General features: G+C 39.6%; 1 protein-coding gene across 2 annotated transcripts in view; it reads left to right on the top strand.

The window, feature by feature from the left end:
* Window positions 1-17,414: 17,414 nt before the first annotated feature.
* Window positions 17,415-22,198, top strand: part of CA8 (carbonic anhydrase 8) — a 132,450-nt gene continuing 127,666 nt past the window's right edge. For both annotated transcript variants that reach the window (XM_082433090.1, XM_082433089.1), the window contains exon 1: window positions 17,415-17,527. The gene's annotated coding sequence lies outside the window, so the exon portion shown is untranslated. The remainder of the gene's footprint in view (window positions 17,528-22,198) is intronic.

The raw sequence follows: 22,198 nt of genomic DNA, 5'->3' as shown, positions 1-22,198 counted from the left end.
CCGATTTCATGCATATTTTCAGCATAGCTTCATCTTGTAAACACGTTATAGCAGCAATATTAAACTGTTAATTTGATGTTTACAGCTCTGTGATTCACCTTTTCTTAGGACCAATACTATTTTCTATTTTGTCACTGTGTCTCCAGTATTTTTTGGACCGTTTTTTGGTGACTTTGTTCTCGATTTTTTTGGGAAACATATTCCTGTCGGCTGAAGCTGTTGTAAGTAAATGAATAAATGAAACCCTTACTCCTGTGGAGATAGTCTGTTCTTTCGTTTTCCTAAACTTAGAGTCAAACCACAGTATCTGACCAGCACTGTCTAGTGGGATTTACCATGATTACTTCTAAGGTGAAAATTTTACATTTGATTGTTAATATTCTTCTTTAAAAAAAGTACTGATTTTTGGGGGGGTGTTTGGAAGGGGTCTACATTTTTTTTTTTTTTTAGAAATTTCATGTAATGTCTGAAACATTTATATTAACATATTTCCATACTTATTTCCATACAAATACAAATATAAGATTTTTAGAAATTTCATGTAATGTCTGAAACATTTATATTAACATATTTCCATACATATTTCCATACAAATACAAGATTTTTAGAAATTTCATGTAATATCTGAAACATTTATATTAACATATTTCCATACAAATAACCCAATGAAAGTTTAGTATTAGTTGTTTTGTTTGCTTTTTTATACTGCAGGTTCTTATTAGGCATCAATTTTATACACATCAGTGTATACATGTCAATCCCAATCGCCCAATTCAGCACACCACCATCCCCACCTCACCGCAGTTTTCCCCCCTGGGGTCTACATTTTTAAAAAAAATTTTTATTTATGGCTGTGTTGGGTCTTCGTTTCTGTGCGAGGGCTTTCTCTAGTTGCGGCAAGTGGGGGCCACTCTTCATCGCGGTGCGCGGGCCTCTCACTATTGCGGTCTCTCTTGTTGCGGAGCACAGGCTCCAGATGCGCAGGCTCAGTAATTGTGGCTCACGGGCCTAGTTGCTCCGTGGCATGTGGGATCTTCCCAGACCAGGGCTCGAACCCGTGTCCCCTGCATTGGCAGGCAGATTCTCAACCACTGCGCCACTAGGGAAGCCCAGGGGTCTACATTTTTTAAAAAGTTTAGATAGAAGTAAAGTGCTTACTTTTCAGTTGAACATACCTAAATCGAAAAGGACTCAATAAAATTCACATCCTGAGTCCCTGAAAATAAATACGAGCATTTTATTATAAGTGGATCATATGTTTTGAGTTCAATGAACAAAGAGTGACCTTAATTGACATCTGGAGAGCCTTCCTTTACAAGTATTTCCAGAAAGAAGGACTTCAGAAACTAAAAACTCGTAAGTTTTAATAGACTCCCCTAACCTACAGCTGGCCAATAGTGAACAGCCCTGTAAAGCAGGTCAATCCAGTCAATCATGTTAGGGCCAATTCAGCCAACTATCTTGGGAGGTTCGGTGAGTAGTTATACTACTTAAAGTTGGATCTCAAAAGGGGCTTCAATGAGGTTTTTTTTTTTTTCCTGAGATTCTGGTAAATAATTTTCCATACAGAGGTGCTTGTTTCCATGTTCTAAATAACAGAGCTTCGAGACTCAGCTGCTCATTTTTCTGTGTACTGGAGTAGAAAATCTTGCCTGTGTCCCCCCCGTACTCCTAGCACCCTCACTGCAGGACTGGTGCCTTCCTACTCTGCATATGACTTTTTTTAGGTGTCTCAGCTTTTATAACCTTCCCCCTCTCTCAGCCTACTACAGAAATACACGTGTTGGCTTCTAAATGGCAACAGGGAACTCCTGCACTTTTAGGTACTGGCAGGAGGGTTCCTATGATCCCAGGGTGCTCTGATGCAATCTTTAGGGTCATGTGCCTGAAAGTCGTGCAGCCCATTTTCTAGATACTCTCACTTTTACTTCTATTTTATTTTATTTTATTTATTTTTGGCTGTGTTGGGTCTTCGTTGCTGCGCCCAGGCTTTCTTTTAGTTGCGGCGAGAGGGGGCTACTCTTCGTTGTGGAGCACGGGCTCTAGGTGTGTGGGCTTCAGTAGCTGTGGCACGTGGGCTCAGTAGTTGTGGTGCACGGGCTTAGCTGCTCCACGGCCTGTAGGATCTTCCCAGACCAGGGCTCGAACCCGTGTCCCCTGCATTGGCAGGCAGATTCTTAACCACTGTGCCAGCAGGGAAGTCTCACTCTCACTTTTAGTTCTGCATGAAACCTAAACCACATTGTTTTTGTTCTCCTACATTGAAATTACTTTGCTGAATTCAGTTTATATGACATACCATGCATATACCTTGAAGGAATATTATAAATGCCTTATGAATATTCTTGTGTTTACTATAAGAATATTGGTGAAGATACAGGGTACTAAATTAAAGAGAAACTTCTTTATAAAGACCTACCACAGGAGAAATTACGCTCAGATTTCAGATACTGAAAGTTAAATAGATTTTGCTTATGATTTCATTTTTGTAGTGATTGCTAGAGAGCTCAGAGTCAAATTTTCAGGCCAGCTCAAGCAAGTGTACATGCTGTTATGCACTATTTCATCTATGGCTTTATTTTTATCTTTCAACTATTAAGTTTCCATAAACTCAGTTCCTACTTGTTATCATGTTTCATTGTACAAATTTCTGGACTTTAACTCCTTTGGAACTAGATATAGTACAAATAAAGAAATAGCACAGAACTAATTACTTTTGGGGGGGGGGTGGTTAGAACCAATTAAAATGTCCACAGAGTGCAATTCCAGTGGCAGGAAGTGACTCCAGCATCTATGGCAGTGGGTAGGCCTTCAACAGCGGGGTGGGCAGCAGACTGTGGTTCTCACTAAAAGGGGATGGGAGCAGAGTGACAGAAAAATGACAGGTTCAGGGTGACAGAAGACAGGATAGGAGCCATCCTCCCTCCTCAATAAAAAAACCTTCCAGAAATAACTGGAGCCGGGGACTTTCTAGTGGGAGGTGCTGGGATCACAGATGGATGGATAAATCTGTGGTTTACATGTCACTGCTGTTGGGACAGCTTGATTTTAAACAGAAAATTGGGCTGGTCTAAGGAGACAAAAGTTACATACAAATGAGGTAAGCAGTTCTTCAGGATGAATTCTGAGGGGAAGCTCCATTACCTGCTGTAAAGACTGCACTGCCCTGATTTGAACTTATCCCTAAGAATGAAAGCTTTGCGTTTCCAGGAGTCTTTTGTTAAAGATCTGTAAGTCTGAAGGCAACACAGTGAGATTTGGCTGTCACTACCAATACACGGGAACTAGCCTATCAGATCGTTTATGTCTGGGAGGGGATATGAAAGCAAATGTGTCACAGAGGAAAGTATGAATTCTGCCTGGTTTGGGACATAAGACCCAGAGGACAGGGAGGTGGTCTAGCCCTGGGAGAGAGAAGAAATGCCATGAGAACAGAACTGGAACCTGTATCACTGTGGTTTAAGAACCATTCTAGAACTGAGGAGGCTAGAAGTCCTACACCAAGGAAGGTGGTCCTCAATTCTGACTGATACTGAGCAGGACCCTGGGGGGCTCCTGGGCACAAAAGCCTTTCTGTGTCCCCTGTTTCTTGATTACAGGAAATAGGTTTCGTTCAGCCTCCATGACCTTCCCTGAGTTCTAACAAGCAGATTCAAACAGTTGCTAATTAGGGAAGGGAGGGGATGCCAGACAAGGGAGGAACAATCAAAAGAAACAATAGGGCTTCCCTGGTGGCACAGTGGTTGAGAATCTGCCTGCCGATGCAGGGGACACGGGTTCGAGCCCTGGTCTGGGAAGATTCCACATGCCGCGGAGCAACTAGGCCCGTGTGCCACAACTACTGAGCCTGTGCGACTGGAGCCCGTGCTCCGCAACAAGAGAGGCCGCGACAGTGAGAGGCCCGTGCACCGCGATGAAGAGTGGCCCCCGCTTGCCGCAACTAGAGAAAGCCCTCGCACAGAAACGAAGACCCAACACAGCCATAAAATAAATAAAAATTTAAAAATTACTTAAAAAAAAAGAAACAATAGTGCAGCGTTGGGGCAGGGTCCCTGTCCTCCCTCAAGAAATACACAATATCTCTGAGCTATTTTGCAGGTACTGAGACCCCCACCAGGTGGGAGAAGTTAGCTGTGTGCTGCCCACAAGCACATAGACCCCAGACGGGTTGGAACCAGAAGGTTGATGATGCCGACTCCCACTTACCTCACCACCGACCAATCAGAAGAACGTCCATGAGCTGACCACGCCCTCTTTGAGCCATTACTATAAAATTTAATCAGAGAAGTGAGAAAATGCAGAAACAAAAGAAAACAGTCAAAGGAGACCAAGTAATAACAGTTTAGTCATTAAGCAAAGTCAAGGACCTTTAGTTGCTCCTCAAGGGCTATAGATAATATTCTGAGCCGTATCCTGTGAGCTGTCTTGTAGATACTGAAACCCTCACCAGGTGGAAGAAGTTAACTACATGATGAGCCGTCTGTAGCCATGACATGAGCTGCCACAATTCTGAGAACTGGCCTCAAGGAAATGGGAACAAACTGACCCTGGAACTGAAAATTAACTGTAGTTAAAACAATCAAGATGACGCCGATCAGACCACTGATGACCAATTTCAAGATGACTGTCAGAGCCGACTGTGCTGTTTCTGCGCATAGCCCCTCCCTGCACCTGTAAAAGCTCTTGCCCCTGGTTGTTGCCGGGACGGTGTTGGCCTTTGGACAGGAGTCCTCCTCTCCCCCACCCCAGTTGCCAGCATCCAAAAGAAAGCAAACTCTCCTTTCCACCAACCTTGGCCTCTTTATTGCCTTTTGAGTGGTGAGCAGCTGGACCCCACTTTCGGTTACACTAAGAGTTCTTATGTGTTCTCGAAACAAGTCCCTTATCAGATGTATGATAGGCAAAAATGAGTTGGGAAGTGTTTCTTTTCCCCTCTTTCATGTTTTGGAAGTTATTGTAAAGAACTGGTATTAATTCTTCTTCAAACATTTGGTAGAAGTCCTCAGTGAAGGCTTCTAGTCCTGAGCTTTTTATTGTGGGAAGTTTTTTTTTTTGATTACATTTTGATTAATTCAATCTCTTTACTTATTACAGGTCTATTCAGATTTTCTATTTTTTTTGAGTCAGTTTTGATAGTTTGCGTTTTTCTTGGAATGTATCCATTTCCTCTCAGTTACCTAATTTGTTGGCATACAGTTGCTCATAGTATTCCTTTACACAGTAATTCTTTTTATTTATGTAATATTTGTAGTAATGTTCCCTCTTTCATTTTATGATTTTAATACTTTGAGTCTTCTTTCTTTTTTTCTTAATTAATCTAACTAAAGTTTTGGCAATTTTTTGATCTTTTAAAAAAAACCCCAACATTTGGTTTTGTTGATTTTTCTTTATTGTTTTTCTAATCTCTATTTTATTAATTTTAGTACTAATTCTTATTATTTCCTATCTTCTGCTTGCTTTGTGCTCAATTTTCTCTTCTTTCTCTAGTGACTTAAGGTGAAAGGCTAGGTTGTGGATTTAAAAATCTTTCTTTTTCTTTTAAGGTAGGCATTTGCAGCTATGAATTTCCCTCTAAGCATTCCTTTAGCTACATTCCATAAGTTGTAGTACTACGTATGTCTTCATTTTCATTCTTCTCAAAGTATTTTCTAATTTCCCTTTTGATTTTTTCTTTGATCCATTGATTATTTAGTAGTATGTTGTTTACTTTCCAAATATTTGTGAGTTTGCAAAATTTTTTTTCATTTTAAATTTCCTATTTCACTCCATTGTGATCAGAGGAAATAATACTGCATGATTTCAATCCTTTAAAACACGTTGAGGTTTGTTTATGGCTTAACATATGGTCTATCCTGGAAAATGTCCCATGTGCACTTGCTCTCACCTGTGAATCAGAATTTGCAGAGCCCCTGACTGTTTTGCTGCTGGGCTTAGGGAGTTGCTCTTGGTGATTTTTAATTCTCCTGTTCTCAGGGCACTCAGATGCCCCAGTTTCCTTTTTCCACATGAATGGAGATATCAAGTAGGTCTTGTCACTATTGGTGGTTCAACCCACACTTCTAATAATTTGAAATTCTTATCAACTAGTTTTATTGTAGATTCTTATATTCCTTCGATAGTGTGGTTTTACCCTAGATATCACCATACGAATACATATGTGGTTTCCTTCAACTTCTTAGATCACACTTAGAAATAATTCTATACTTTTAAATCTTTATGTGAATCACAGAATACTGCTTCTAAGCAGAGGGGAGATGACAGAACGACTATCTAGGGTTTTTCTCACAGTGGTGAGGTCTCTGAGTCTGCTTAAACCTGATGAGCTGGTGTATCTAAATTTCATTGTATCTGAACTTTGTCTCTGATCCAGTTCTAAAGAGCTTCAGAAGGGAGAAGTGGCAGTTTAAGGCCATTCTATTTCTGTGTTAAAAAATATTCTCCAACCTAGAAAATTAATGTCTTCACCCTATGAAATTCTTAGTCTCTTGAAATCACTATGTTTTTAAATAACCAGGCCTTGATCCTCAATTAGAACTAAAATGTACAAAGTCCTTAACTGCCAAGGTATTTGATGATCTACTTTCAAGGCAAGCCTAAAGTTATAAGCTAATCATATATATGCTAAAAGAAATCACAGTTGAATTATGGTCAATTTTTCATTATCAAAGATGAGGCTTGGAATTTTCAATGAGTTCCCAAAGTCAGTTATTTTACATGTGTATGGGGTTAAAAGCAGTGAACATTTCTTTGCTGAACTGCTGATGTATAAATCTGGGGCATATCCTACTTTACTAAGTTCTGTAATAAAATGTAAGAGCTGGAGCTATTTAAAAAAAAAAAAGCAATGCCCTAGTGCGTTGAATGTTTCACTTGCTCAGAGACAGAATAATTGATGGGATTTAAAAAATCATAATCATGACTTTGACATTCCTAGTTTCTTTGGTCCAATTATTAATTACTGTAAATCTCATTTAAATTTACCATGCATTTCCTTATCAACAAGTAAAAGCGTGTGATCTCTATTTCCTTTGGAATCACACGGAGATGGAGAGATACAGAACGGGAAAGAGTGAAATAAAACAAAATAGAAATTATAAAAATATTTGCTTCTATATATTTCGAATACTTGAATTCACAAAGAAATTTGGTCTCTTTGAAGATTAAAAAAATGGCAACGCAATGGTCTACAAATGGACTGTTTCATTTCATTCAGTGTGTTTTCTATAATTTTTTCTCCTTAGTAATATAAAACAGTTTCTAGCTTGGTCCCCAAATTCTCTAGTGATATGCGTTCCAGGGTCCTGCTATCTGTTGGAGTAGAGACTGAAGGGCAGTCGGGAAAGTATGACTAACGATTTCTGCAGCACTGTAAGCCTCCAGCAACACGAGATGGAATAGGACAGTGAAAGGAGAGAAGCAAGAGTGCTAATAGGAAGGGCACCACTGAAGAAGTCCTGACCCCCTTTCTAAAGATCACTGTCAGCTACGTGCTTTTGGAAGTAGAATTTTCTATTACATACTCCACTTAGGATGTTACTCTCCATACACCAAGTAGGCACAGCGAATAAATGAATTGAAATTCTGCCCAATCAGGATAAAACTCAAATACTGCTTCCTCTTTGAAGCCTGCCTTGATCCCTAGTCAGAAACGATCTCTGATCCTTCCCTTCTCTGATGGCCTATGGAGTCCTAAGAGGAGATGTGTTTCCTGGTGTTGACCAAATTCAGGGCTCATCCTAAAATCTTTACCAGAATGTAAGGTTGTGGGGAATTGTATTTCCTGTTGGTGGCTGCTCTTATGTATTTGATCCCATCCCACTGCTCTTCTTACAATATGACTGACACTCCTCCCACCAAGAGATGGGGCTATTGGAGGTTGTATTCTCTCTTCTTGAGTCAGGGGAGGGTGGGGACAGTCACAGATTGTCCCAGCTGCCCCAGTGGAGTATGGCTGAAAGGGTCCTGTGTGACTTCTGAGGCTACGTCATAGAAAGGAGACAGCTCCTTCTTCCCATCCCCCCATGATCTTACCCTCAGAACCCAGAGCTGGTTTTGTAAGGAAGCCTAGGATGCTTCTCAATCTGTGACCAATGGCCAGCATCAACACCAGACATGTGTGACTGAATCTTTGGATGATTTCTTTTTCTTCCCTAATTGCTCTGGATAGGACTTCCAATGCCACATTGAATAAAAGTGGTAAGAGTGGGTATCCTTGTCTTGCTCCTGATCTTAGAGGAAAAACTTTCAGCTTTTCATTGTTGAGTATGATGTTAGCTGTGGGCTTGTCATTTATGGCCCTTATTATGATGAGGTAATTTCCCTCTATACCTACTTGTTGAAAGTTTTTTTTAATCATGAATGGATGTTGAATTTTGTCAAATGCTTTTTATGCATCTATTGAGATGATCATATGATTTTTATCCTTAATTTTATTAATGTCATCACATTGATTGATTTGCCAAAGTTGCATAATACTTGCATCCCCAGTAAATCCCACTTCATCATGGTGTATGATCTTTTCAGTGTACTGTTGAATTAAAATTTGGTTGAATTTGCCAATATTTTGTTGAGAATTGGTTCATCTATATTCATCAGGATATTGGTCTAAAGTTTTCTTTTCTTCTAGTGTCCTCATCTAGCTTTGGTATCAGGGTAATGCTGGCCTCAGACAGTGAGTTTGGGAGTGTCCCCTCCTCTTCAAGTTTTTGAAGTGTTTGAGAAGCATTGGTGTTAATTCTTCTTTATATGTTTGGTAGAATTCACCTGTGGACCCATTTGATTTTTGTTTTGTTTTGTTTTGTTTTTGGAGGGGAGGGCTTTATGGATTATTGATTCAATCTGTTTACTTGTTATTGGTCTGTTCAGATTTTCTATTTATTCATGATTCAGTCTTGGTAGGTTGTTTATTTCTAGAAATTTATTTATTTTATACTAGGTTATCCAATATGTTGGTGTATAAATGTTCCTAGTAGTCTTTATGATCCTTTATATTTCTGTGGTATCTCTTGTAATGTGTCCTTTTTCATTTATGATGTTATTTATTTGTCTCTTTTTTTCTTAGTTTAGCTAAAAGTTTGTCAATTTTGTTTATCTTTAAAAAAAACTAGCTCAGTTTCATTGATATTTTCTATTGTTTTACTGGTCTATTTAATTTCTTTCTGCTCTGATCTTTATTTCTTTCCACGTGCTAATTTTGGACTTAGTTTTGTCTTTTTCTAGTTCCTTGAAGTGTAAAATTAGGTTGTTTATTTGAGATCTTTCTTTTTTTTTTAAAGGAATTCCTTTATTTTTATTTTTTATTTATTTATTTATTTTTGGCTGTGTTGGGTCTTCATTTCTGCGCGAGGGCTTTCTCTAGTTGTGGCAAGTGGGGGCCACTCTTCATCGCGGTGCGCCGGCCTCTCATCATCGCGGCTTCTCTTGTTGCGGAGCACAGGCTCCAGACGTGCAGGCTCAGTAATTGTGGCTCACGGGCCTAGTTGCTCCGTGGCATGTGGGATCTTCCCGGACCAGGGCTCGAACCCGTGTCCCCTGCATTGGCAGGCAGATTCTCAACCACTGCGCCACCAGGGAAGCCCCTAGATCTTTCTTTTTTTTCTTAAAGTAGGCATTAATCTCTATAAACTTCTCTCTTAGATGTGCTTTTGCAGCATTCCATCGTTGTGCATTCATTTTCGTTTGTTTCCAAATATTTTTTGATTTCCCTTTTGATTTTTTTCTTTGACCCACTTGTTGTACAAGTGTGTTGTTTAATTTCCACATATTTGTGAATTTTTCAACTTTCCTCCTATTGTTGAACTCTAGTTTCATACCATTGTTGTCAGAGAAGATACTTGGTATGATTTCAATCTTAAATTTGCTAAGACTTGTTTGGTAACCTATAAAATGATCTATCCTGAAGAATGTTGCTTGTGCACCTGAGAATGTGTACTCTCTGTCGTTGGATGAAATGGTCTGTATATGTCTGTTAGGTCCAATTGTTTTAAAATATGGTACAAGTCTAATATTTCCTTGTTGATTTTCTGTTTGGATTATCCATCCATTACTGAAAGTGGGGTATTGAAGTCCCCTACTACTTTTGTGTTGTTGTTTATTACTCCCTCAGATCTGTTAGTCTTTGCTTAATATATTCAGGTGCTCCAATGTTGGGTGCATATATATTTATGACCATTATCTCTTCTTGATGAATTGGCCCCTTTATCATTATATAATGACCTTCTTTGTGTCTTGTCATTGTTTTTGGCTTAAAGTCTATTTTTTTTGCTATAAGTATAGCTATTTATGCTTTTTTTTTTTTTTTTTTTTTTTGGTTTCCATTTGCATGGAATATCTTTTTCCATTCCTTGATATTGAGACTGTGTAAGTCCTTAAAGCTGACATGAGTCTCTTGTAGGCAGCCTATAGTTCGGTTGTGTGTTTTTTAATCCATTCAGCCATATTAAGTCTTCTGATTGGAGAATTTAATCCATTAACATTTAGAGTAATTATTGGTAGGTAGGGACTTACTAATGCTATCTTATTGATTATTTTCTGGCTGTTTTGTAATTCTTTTCTCTCTCTTGCTGCCTTCCTTTGCAAATTGATGATTTTCCATAGTGGTATGCTTTGATTCCCTCTTTTTCTTTTGTGAATCTGCTATAGGTTTTTGCTTTATTTTTACTATGAGGTTTATTTGAAACATCTTATAGATATAACTATATTTTATGCTAACAGAAACTTAATTTTGCATACAAAAACTCTACCCTTTTATTGCCATCCTTTTATGTTTTTGGTGTCACAATTCACCTCTTTTTATATTGTGTATACATTAACAAATTATTGTAGCTATAGCTATTTTTAATACTCTTGCCCTTCACCTTTTAATTAGCATTCAGTGGTTAACACTTCACCATATTACAGTATTAAATTATTCTGAATTTGATTATATACTTACCTTTACCAATGTCTGGTATATTTTCATGTTACTGATTAGCATCCTTTAATTTCACTTGAAGAACTCTCAGCATTTTTGATAAGGCAGGTCTAGTGGTGATGAATTCCCTCAGCTTTTATTTGCCTGGGAAAGTCATTATCTCACCTTCATTTCTGAAGGCAGTTTTGCTGGGTAAAAACTGGCTGGAATTTTTTTTCTTTCAGCACTTTGAATAAATATATCATCTCACTCTCTCCTGGCCTGTAAGATTTCTGCTGAGAAATCTGCTGATAGCTTTATGGGGGTTCCCTTGCAAGGTATAAGCTTTTCTTCTCTTGCTCCTTTTAAGATTCTATGTCTTTGGTTTTTGAAAGTTTTATCACAGTGTGTCTTGGAGAGGATTGCTTTAAGTTGATTTTGTTTGGTGACCTATGAGCTTCATGAACTTGGATATCCATCTCTCCCCAGATTTTGGAAGTCCTCAGCCATTATTTCTTTAAATAAACCTTCTGTCCCCTTATATCTCTCCTCTCCTCTGGAACCCCAATAATTTGCAAATTGGTTCTGTTTTTTAAATATTTATTTATTTATTTTGGCTGCGCTGGGTCTTAATTGCGGCATGTGGGATCTTCAGTTGCAGCATGCGGACTTCTTAGTTGTGGCATGCGAACTCTTAGTTGCGGCATGCAGGCGGGATCTAGTTCCCTGACCAGGGATTGAACCTGGCCCCCTGCTTTGGGAGCGCAGAGTCTTACCCACTGGACCAACAGGGAAGTCCCGCAAATTGGTTCTTTAGATGGTATCCCTTAGATCACAAAGGTTTTCTTCACATTTTCATTCTTTTTCCTTTGTTCTCCTCTGACTGGATAACTTAAAAGTTCCTGTCTTCAGTCTAATAGGTTCTTTCTTCTGCTTGAGCAAGTCTGCTGTTAGTGTTCTCCATTATATTTTTCATTTTATTCATTGTATTCTTTAGCTCCAGAATTTCTATTTGGTTCTTTTTTCAATTATTATTATTTCTCTCTCTTTGTTTAACTTCTAATTGTGTTTGTGTATTGTTTTCCTGTTTTGTTGAATTGTTTTTCTGCATTTATTTGTAGCTTATTAAATTTCCTTAAAACAGCTATTTTGAATTATTTATATAGTAAATTGCAGATCTCCATATGTTTGGGTTTGGTTACAGGAGGATTATTGTGATCCTTTGGTGATGTCATGTTAGCTTGACTTTTTCATGTTCCTTGAATATTACATTGCTGTCTTCACATTTGAAGTAGCAGTCATCTCCAATCTTTACTAACTTCCTACTCTTATGTATCCAAACTCTTATTTTTTTGCTCCAGTGGTGTGCTGGAATTTCTTCTCTGGAAACCTGGACTTCCACAAAGGCCCTCCCATCCATGGGTGACTGTCTAAGTTAGTGTTTTCCAGGGGCTCCTGGACCACAGCCCAGAGGCCTGGAGCAGTTTACAGGCCACTGCAGGATCCACAGTCAGGATCAAGGTCTGTCTACCTATTGCCTGAGGCACTGGTGGGTGAGATTTCTCCTGGGTCCCTTGGTATATGGTGCTGGATCCCACAACTCCCTCAAAGGTGCCTTTATTCAAGGATGGATGCTGAACTGTTGTTATGGGGGCAGCGGTGAAGGACATCTTATGCCACCATAATGTTGATGTCACTCTTCTTATATGTAAATTATGACTTTGCTTCCCTTGTATTAATATATCATGCCCATATGATACAAAAGAAAGTAATTTATTCACATCAGATCACCAAAGACAAAGCCTATCAGTTGTTCTGTTATATTTATATCCCTAATCTGTTTTGTCTCCCATTCCTTTTCCATGTCTTTTAAATTCTCAGAAAATTTAAAAAATATCCATTACATTTGTTTATGTGACTCAAATCTATGGAAGAAGGTCTGATGGGAAGTTATTAGATGGCTGGGTAGAGTTACATCCCAATTCTATTTTTGGTCCCTGGTACAGGAAGTGGTTTCAAATATTGCAGAGCTGGATGGAAACATGTGGGCCCACTGGTCAGGCTAGTCATTTGCTGTCCCTTCAAATGAGTATTCATGAAATATTTGTTAAATAGTTAAAGGTGAGGTTATAGAAGATTATCACAACTTGGGCAGCTTACCTGTGAAAGAGCCTGGTCTGGCTATGATGCGTATTAATAATTGGCTGTAGTCTCAGTCCTCCCCAAACTGTGTTCATAATGAGGAGTTCAGCCTCCCCAAATAGAGGATGTTCCTACGTTCTGTCAAGGATATACAGAACATCATCTGTGCCACTGCCTTTCTTTTCTTTTCTTCTTCTTTTTCTTTTTTTGCATAAGACATCATCTTTATGAATATTGTAAGTCCCTTTGTGCGTAACTGCAGACCTGGTGTCAGGAAACCTGGAGGCTGAGTTTCCCTGCACCCCTCTCAATTGCCTTCCAAATGAGATTGTTGAATAAAATCACTTTAACAATTCTTGCCTGCTATATGGTCACCTTATTTTTGATAAAGGAGGCAAGAATATACAATGGAGAAAAGACAGCCTCTTCAATAAGTGGTGCTGGGAAAACTGGACAGCTACACGTAAAAGAATGAAATTAGAACACTCCTTAACACCATACACAAAAATAAACTCAAAATGGATTAAAGATCTAAATGTAAGGCCAGACACTATAAAACTCTTAGAGGAAAACATAGGCAGAACACTCCATGACGTAAATCACAGCAAGATCCTTTTTGACCCACCTCCTAGAGAAATGGAAATAAAAACAAAAATAAACAAATGGGACCTAATGAAACTTCAAAGCTTTTGCACAGCAAAGGAAACCATAAACAAGACGAAAAGACAACCCTCAGAATGGGAGAAAATATTCGCAAATGAAGCAAGTGGCAAAGGATTAATCTCCAAAATTTACAAGCAGCTCATGCAGCTCAATATCAAAAAAACAAACAATCCAATCCATAAATGGGCAGAAGACCTAAATAGACAGTCCTCCAAAGAAGATATACAGATTGCCAACAAACACATGAAAGGATGCTCAACATCACTAATCATTAGAGAAATGCAAATCAAAACTACAACGAGGTATCACCTCACACCAGTCAGAATGGCCATCATCAAAAAATCTACAGACAATAAAATGCTGGAGAGGGTGTGGAGAAAAGGGAACCCTCTTGCACTGTTGGTGGGAATGTAAATTGCTACAGCCACTATGGTGGGAATGTAAATTGCTACAGCCACTATGGAGAACAGTATGGAGGTTCCTTAAAAAACTAAACATAGAACTACCATATGACCCAGCAATCCCACTACTGGGCATATACCCTGAGAAAACCATAATTCAAAAAGAGTCATGTACCACAATGTTCATTGCAGCTCTATTTACAATAGCCAGGACATGGAATCAACCTACATGTCCATTGCCAGATGAATGGATAAAGAAGATGTGGCACATATATACAATGGAATATTACTCAGCCATAAAAAGAAGTGAAATTGAATTATTTGTAGTGAGGTGGATGGACCTAGAGTCTGTCATACAGAGTGAAGTAAGTCAGAAAGAGAAAAACAAATACGGTATGCTAACATATATATATATATATGGAATGTAAAAAAAAAAAAATGGTTCTGAAGAACCTAGGGACAGGACAGGAATAAAGATGCAGACGTAGAGAATGGACTTGAGGACACGGGGAGGGGGAAGGGGAAGCTGGGAGGAAGTGAGAGAGTGGCATGGACATATATACACTACCAAATGTAAAATAGCTAGTGGGAAGCAGCCGCATAGCACAGGGAGATCAGCTCGGTGCTTTGTGACCACCTAGAGGGGTGGGATAGGGAGGATGGGAGGGAGACGCAAGAGGGAGGAGATATGGGGATATATGTATATGTATAGCTGATTCTCTTTGTTATAAAGCAGAAACTAACACACCATTGTAAAGCAATTATACTCCAATAAAGATGTTAAAAAAAAATTCTTGCCTCCTATATTTTTCCATCTCTTTGGCATATGGAGCTGCATGATGAATCTGTATAGAAAAAGGAGAATACACATGAGTTACAAGGGAAATTCAAAAGAATTAACTGATATATCCTTTAGGTTAATTAATTTTTTTTCTGACTTATAAAAACTCCATCTGATTCAGAGCTAATACTTTAAACATTTTTACAAAATCTTGGTGAACTGAACTAGAGAGTAATATATCACAAGCTATAGGATTCATGGAAGAAATAGAAGCCTAATGCATCATTGCCATGTTGATGAAATCACTGCATAATTTTTAGAAATAATAAAATATGAATCTTGATGAGGTCACCACTGCAAATGCGTTCCTAGATTTTGTGCATATAGTTCTGAGAAATTTGTAGTATGATGCTACAATTATATAATAGAAAGTATCCTCCCCAAAATAATGCTTGTGACTATGAATGTCAGATGTTTTTGTGGAAGAGAAGTTTACTGTAAGAAGACTTACAAGGGCAGCCAGGAGATGGGGCTTCTTTCTTGCACATCTGACTTGCCCACATTCTCTTTGAGATCCAGTTAGGCCCTAAGACTTCCTCCAAATAACAAGCCAAGAAACTATGTCTGCCTGGTCAGGAACAAACTCAAGAAGAGGAACAGACAGCCATAACTTCTTATGTGTTTTCACTCCTCTCTGTACCAAGTAAGAAGTCTCAGGTCATGAAACTCTCATTTGAAGACCACTATGAGGAGATTAGGGGTGGGGCAATTTCTCTCTGTCCCTTTGTCCAAACACCCAAATAAATAGGTCCTTTTTTTTTTTTTTTCTGTGCTTAGCATTAAAGTCAAGATATTACATTGATTTAGCCTTGAAATGGGTAACAGAGAATTGAAATAAGCTGTCTGCAGCATTTTCAAGTGAATCCAAGAGTCAAGTCAGCTATACTTTCATTTTCAGGTGGTACATCATATTCTGCAGGCAATGGAAATTATATTTCGTTTCTACTTACCAAATGATTCAGTATTCTTAATATCACTTTTCAAAGAGGATTTTGAATCAGGGACAAGTTTTACCATTTTTCTACTCTTGTATCGTGGAGAATTTGCAATCTGGTGAAACTGGATGGAAGGCCTAATTTCAGAGCAGTGACTGAAAATAAAAAGATATAAAATTCACCAAACTAGCACGGCAAACAGAGTACTGCCTATATAGTCTTTGTTTTTAGTATATACAATTATGGTTTTAAAAAAAATTCTAGAACTAAAAAAAAGAAATCATTGCACCGAAAAGAGTAGCTAATTTAGTTTAGAAGGAAATGGGGAGAACTGTAGAGTCTGAATTTTATTTTTTTTTCAGCGTCCTAAGTCATAGAATTTCATCAACTCCTCATTTAACCTTGCATCAAAAGGGGGATAAATCCTTTGGGAAGCAGGTTTTCAGGGCTCCCCTGCATTACTGCAGAACTATTTTCTCTTGACATTATAAACTCCCTTTGAATTCACATCCAAATTGTTCATTGTTGGAATTCAGACATTCAGGCGTTGACAAAAAAGTCTGCTTCCTCTGATATATGCTTCTCAAGGGCATTCACAGTAATCTTCAAAAAACTGTACCAGAACCTCATTTGGGATAGAAGCTATGTTTTTAAAATAGAAATCGATGAAGAACATCATGTTTTCTATTTTGTCTATAGTTAATCATTACTTTCCTCATCACATGCGGGGTTTTAAAAACAATAAGAAAAACAACCAAACAACAATAACAATATCAGACACCAGCCTTGTTATCTCTAAGCCTCCCTGCCTCTTTTACTTCTAGATGTGGGTGGAGGGGGGAGAGTTTGCCGTTACCTGGAGGCCTGAAGTTTCGACCTCCTCTTTTTAACGTGTTTGCTACTTTAAACTTTGAATCTTAGTTTTAGGAAGCCGACAATGAAATCTACTGAGTAATGAGTTTCTTCCCCTCCACCTTCCTTATTTCTCTGACTCATCTGATCTTGGGGATATTCTGGGGGCCGTTGACCTTGGCGAGCCTCATAGCATAACCCCGTCAAGCTCACAGGGCTCCTTTGTGTGACTGGGTGTAGAAAAGAGAAATGTTTTTCCCTAAATGTTTCACTTTTTCCGTACACAAAACCCTAATTTTGTAGTAAACTTATCTTTCCTCTGATTTGAACATTTGTTCTGTAATTAACTATTTGCGAGACATTACAGTGCAGCAATTAAGAACTCAAATGTTAGAGTCAGGTAATTGTAGATTTGAATTCAAACTCCCATGCTTAGTAGTTCTGTGACCTTGGACAAGTTTATTCAACTCTTCTGGAGCCTCTAAAATGGGGATATTAATATGTATCTCATTGGGTTGTTGGGAAGGTTAAAATATGCATATCATCTGACATACATCATTTTGTACGTGACATTGGGGAAAGTTATTTTTTCTCTTTGGGTCTCAATTTTCAAAACCAGTTGAAATGATTTTGCTAATACTCTATTCATTTTTGATTTATTGGGAAATCTTTGGGTGTCTTTCCAGTGTTCTGGAGATTATGATTCCAATATGATGAAGAAGATTGCATTCATTAATTTAATTCAAAGAAATTGCTCTGGCTGCTGCAATTAATAAGTTGGATTAATATTTGTTTACTAGAGGTATGTAAGTCTGGTTATGTTACTAACTTTTTTTTTTTTTTTTGCCTCGCCACGTGGCATGTGGGATCTTATTTCCCCGACCAGGGATCGAACCTGGGCCCCCTGCATTGGGAGCGTGGAGTCTTAACCACTGGACCACTAGGGAAGTCCCTATGTTACTAACTTTTGACTGTAGACAAGTTATTTAAGCCTCTCTGGGTTTCATCTTCAAAATGAAGATAATAACACCTACTTCACAGCAGTCCTAAGAGTAGACGAATATCTGTAAAGTACCTAAGATGGTGCTATATTATACTAATGTCTAATAAATGGTAACATTATTTTCATTATTATTATTATTGAACATAAAAAATCAAAAAGATTGCTGAGAAATTATGTGGAGGAAAGTAGGTTGGCCTGAAAAATATAAATGAAAGAAGTCATATAAGCACGACACATACAGGTCAGAAGTATTCACTGGACATTTGGAATCCACGAAAATTCTCAACTTCAGGCTGATGGGCCATTTTCAGCTATTTTTGGCTTCTCAGAATTCTAGCCAAACAGAAACCTCAGATAACTGTCTAGATTTATTGATAGTAGGTTGGGTCTTTGGTATCGAAACAGTGGTAGGCAATTTTGGGCTTAGTATTTAAGCAACGGGCTCCGCTGTCTATTGAGTTGTTTGCCAGCTCAGAGCCTGGACTGTTCTGTGCAATATTTACTTCACCTCCATACCTTAATCATCTCTTGACCAAAGCACGTTTTCCTACCCTCCTTTTTTTTTTTCTTTAAATTATTATGTTTCTTTCTATTGTTTGGCCGTGCCTCGCAGCTTGCGGGATCTTAGTTCCCCAACCGGGGATTGAACCTGCACCTTCAGCAATGAAAGCATGGTGTCCTAACCACTGGCCTGCCAGGGAATTCCCTCCTAGCCTCCTTGTATCTCATCCTTCGTGCTCTTTGGTTCATTAGCACACATTCTACCAACATCACAGAAACTTCCTTTACTCCCCTATCATTTTCTTCCCGGGGCCATCTTCAGTAAGTCTGTCTCACAGAAAAACTGCCCAGTGAACCACAGTCCTAGCAACAGCCAGGGAATGACAGATTTCCCCTGGATTATTTGCTGGATCACTGAAATGAGCAGTGCTAATCATTCCCCAAATAGTTTTGTTTTATCTTACAATTATTTTTTATTACATAAATAAAACATGTTTGTCAAAAGTCAAGGTTTCACTGGGTGATACTAGATGGTATTTGATTAAGGACACAAATTCCTGAATCCTCCGTTGACCCAGCTACGTCATTTCCTCTTTAGGTTACTAAGAAAGATTTATTTAACCCCAGGCAATAATGGGCATATCAAGTTGTAGCAAAATACATTCTCTTTAGTTGAGCTTTAGCTCCAAATACCCATGCAGAACAGCAGGGGAAATGGGCTGGACTCCTTGGAGGGTAAGCTTCCCTCAGGCTGGTTACTGGGACTGCCCTGGAACCCAGGCACCTTGTTTGCCTTGCACCATTGAACACATAATCTGAGAATTTGCATTTCAGTGGAGCAAAATCCCATCATGCCAGCCAGAGGAAAAAGAAGAGAGCAGATTTTCTCCTTATAGGCTCATTTAAACTCTGTGACTCTGTCCCAAAAATCTGAACAATCTTCTTTCTTAGGATAGAGTAAAAGGAGGTGGGCTGTGGAAGAGGAGGACTCCAAGGGCACGGTCCTCATTCACTAGAGGAGCTTTAAAAAATCCTGACAGCTGGGTCCTACCACAGACTAACCAGATTGCTACGGTGGGCCTAGGCATTTTAAAGAGAAGCTTCAGAGGGATTATAGGGTGCAGCCAGAATTGAGAACCACTGTCCTAGAGGCTAACATTATTTGTTATGAAAACGTGAAAAACTACAGCCAGAAAAAAAGAAACAAACAAAGCGATCCCACTACCCCCAAACAATGACCATTGCCACTGTGGTCTTCCATGTATCTATATCCAGGAGATATTTTAAAACAATGTGAAGAATGAGTTTCTGTAACCTAATAAATGGTACAAATAGAAGTTTCCCTTTTATAATTTTTTCTAAGTCTGAACATGATTCTTTCCTGAAGCCATTAGGCAAAAATGGGTAAGACTCTGTCTTAGTCCATTTAGGCTCTTATAACAAAATACCACAGCCTAGGGAGCTTATAAGCAACATTTATTTCTCAGTTCTCAATTATTAGTTCTGGAGGAAGGGAGGTCCGAGATCAAGGTGCCAGCATGGTGGCATAAGGGCCCACTTCCTGGTTCACTGCTGGGCCTTCTGGTGTGTCCTCACACGGTGGAAGGGGCGAGGGAGCTCTCAGGAGCCCTTTTAACACGGCTCTAATCCCATTTTGAGGGCTCTACCTTCAGGACCTAAGCATGTCCCAAAGGGCCCACCTACTAATACCATCATCATTGGGGCGGTTAGGATTTTCACGTGTCAATTTTGATGGGACACACCCAGACCACAGCAATCTCTCAAACATGTTTCCTATTTAAACTCTTTCCTCACCTTGTCCTTTTCTCCAGAACGTGTTACCCTCCAGGCAGCAGCTGGACCTTCAGTTCTTCCTACGCACAGGACCGCGATGTCTTCAGGCATTTCGGGTCCCCACCTTGTAGCCGTGTAACTGGTTCCCTCCTGGAACAAGATGCTCTTTTTTAAAAAAAAATTTATTTAATTTATTTATTTATATTTGGCTGCGTTGGGTCTTCATTGCTGTGGGCTCTCTCTAGTTGTGGTGAGCGGGGGCTACTCTTCATTGTGGTGCGCGGGCTTCTCATTGCAGTGGCTTCTCTTGTTCTGGAGCATGGGCTCTAGAGCGCAGGCTCAGTAGTTGTGGCGCACGGGCTCAGTCGTTGTGGCGCACGGGCTTAGTTGCTCCGCGACATGTGGGATCTTCCCGGACCAGGGCTTGAACCCGTGTCCCTTGCATTAGCAGGCGGATTCTTAACCACTGTGCCACCAGGGAAGCCCACGAGATGCTCTTTTTACCTACCGAACACTTCTCCAGGAACTCTCTCATCAGAAATCCTGCAGCTTTGGAACACTGATGTTTTCAGAGCCCAAACAGAATCTTCCATTTTATCTAAAATATTAGATGAGGAGAGATCCCCCGCCTAAGGATAAAAGGTGCCTTTTACAAGAGTTGGAGGCTCTGTTCCTCAGTGCCCTTACAGAAAATGATTGCCTGAAGGGAAAAAAAAAAAAAAAAGAGGTTTGAAAGTGATTACTCAAGAAAAGACCCTCTGTTTTTCCTCCACACAGCACCCTGGAGATACATTTGGTATTTCTCCACCTCAGATTTCACTCCTTTTGAATGTTTCCATTCCCATTTCTTCCCACAAGGTAGACAAAAATCTCCACTGACCCTGTTGAAGAATCTGGTACTAAAATACCTGAATTACAAACAAGCAAGGTTGTCGTCTGCGTGGCTCAGAGCCTGTGCTGCGCCCTCAGGAGGGAGGGTGACAGTGGTGGCTTGAATTTGGAAAGGCATCAGGGAAGAGGTGGCACCTGAGTTGGACCTGAAATGACTTTAGCAGTGAAGCACCTGGGAGTCAGGGGAGAGGAAATGTGAACGGAAGGAACGTAGCAGGAGAAGATCAAGGTTGGGATCTGGACTCACGGAGAGAGTTCTGGCCTGGCCCTGGCTTCACGGCAGGCAGCTGTGAGGGCTACGGGTGTGAAGGAGGACTGCAGACAGGCCCCTGCTAAGCCAAGGGGAGAGTCAGCACTTTAGTCCATGGGCCCTGGGGAGCCACTGAAGGGCTCTGAGCAGGGGCGTGATACTAAAACAGTCCTGCATGAAAATGAAGTTGGTAGCGGTGGCGAGGATGCTTTGGGGCGTGGGACGGAGGGTGGTTACAAAGCTATTGCCTCGGCTCCGCCAATAAGAATTTAGGGACTCAATTAGGAAGAGGGCCGTGGGGATGGAGAGATGGGGGCGTATGTGACAAACACCGCAAATGTAGTCTCATTAGGATGAAGTGATTGGATGGGATTGACATGTGGCCATGAAGAGGAAGAAGAAAAAGGCCATCCAAGGTTACAAGCCTGAATAACTGTGGGAATGGTGATCCCGTAAACAGAAATCGGGGTTTGGGAGTTGAGACACTTGAGAGAGATGTTACAGATACTGTAGGTAGAGCTTTCCATGTATCGTAGGTGACGACAACAACAACAAAAGTTTGGCAAAGTTTTGAACTTCAACCTCTAAGGAGAAGGAAAGGTTTCAAATGCTGTAGAGAGTTGTGGAGAATGATTTAGGAGAAAATGCTCACCTTGTCCCATTTGGAAGGAAGGTTAGTTTTTAATCATCTCAATCCATTTGGCTTAGGCGGGAAAACGACTTCCTAGAAAATCTCTCAGGTAATTGTGTTTATAGCTCCTTAAGTAATCATTCAATATTTACTTTCTGGCAAGGAAATTTCATGCCCAGTAAAGAAGACCCCTTGTGTTCACTATCACAACTAAGTAAAAATAGATGCCAAACCAGGTGGTTCTTAATGTTTAAAAAAATTACACTGAAACACTCTTTACTGAGTCCTATTAATATTTTATTGAGGAAATAGCACATTTACTTCTGAGTAAGGGTTAGTTATTGCAAAATAATTTTTATTGCAAAACAATTTATTTGCTCCCTCCCACTCCCCCCCACTCCCC

Source organism: Balaenoptera physalus (genome assembly GCF_965194825.1).
Source record: "Balaenoptera physalus genome assembly, chromosome: 17".
NCBI lineage: Eukaryota > Metazoa > Chordata > Mammalia > Artiodactyla > Balaenopteridae > Balaenoptera > Balaenoptera physalus.
This window is presented reverse-complemented; position numbering and strand designations above follow the sequence as displayed.